The sequence below is a fragment of the Camelina sativa genome, unplaced genomic scaffold (genome assembly GCF_000633955.1).
Source record: "Camelina sativa cultivar DH55 unplaced genomic scaffold, Cs unpScaffold37772, whole genome shotgun sequence".
NCBI lineage: Eukaryota > Viridiplantae > Streptophyta > Magnoliopsida > Brassicales > Brassicaceae > Camelina > Camelina sativa.
The window spans coordinates 1-200 of record NW_010958677.1 but is presented as its reverse complement, the minus strand read 5'-3'; the positions used below and the strand labels follow the sequence as shown (position 1 = coordinate 200).

The following is a 200-nucleotide window of genomic DNA, read 5'->3' as shown; positions in this document are numbered from 1 at the left end:
ACCGGCATTATTTTCTTTTTTGCAGCACTTAATTGACGTCTCGGAATGAGGAGCGCGAGGACCGGTGCAATTACCTGTTGAAAAAGCTCCATTTTTCAATACAAAAGCCAAAAAAAGTTTGACAAATTGTTCAGACTCTTGAGATTTGGCTAAGCTTACGCCGAAGATAGGATGAGATGGTTGGACTCCAACAGCGGGTG

The 200-nt window shown here is 43.0% G+C and overlaps 1 long non-coding RNA gene across 1 annotated transcript; it reads right to left on the bottom strand.

Annotated features, from left to right (window-relative positions):
* Nucleotides 1-15: 15 nt before the first annotated feature.
* LOC104775755 lies at nt 16-200 on the bottom strand. The gene is made up of 2 exons (XR_766073.1): nt 160-200; nt 16-74 (listed from the first exon to the last, which is right to left on the bottom strand). It is a non-coding gene; the product is annotated as an uncharacterized LOC104775755 (long non-coding RNA).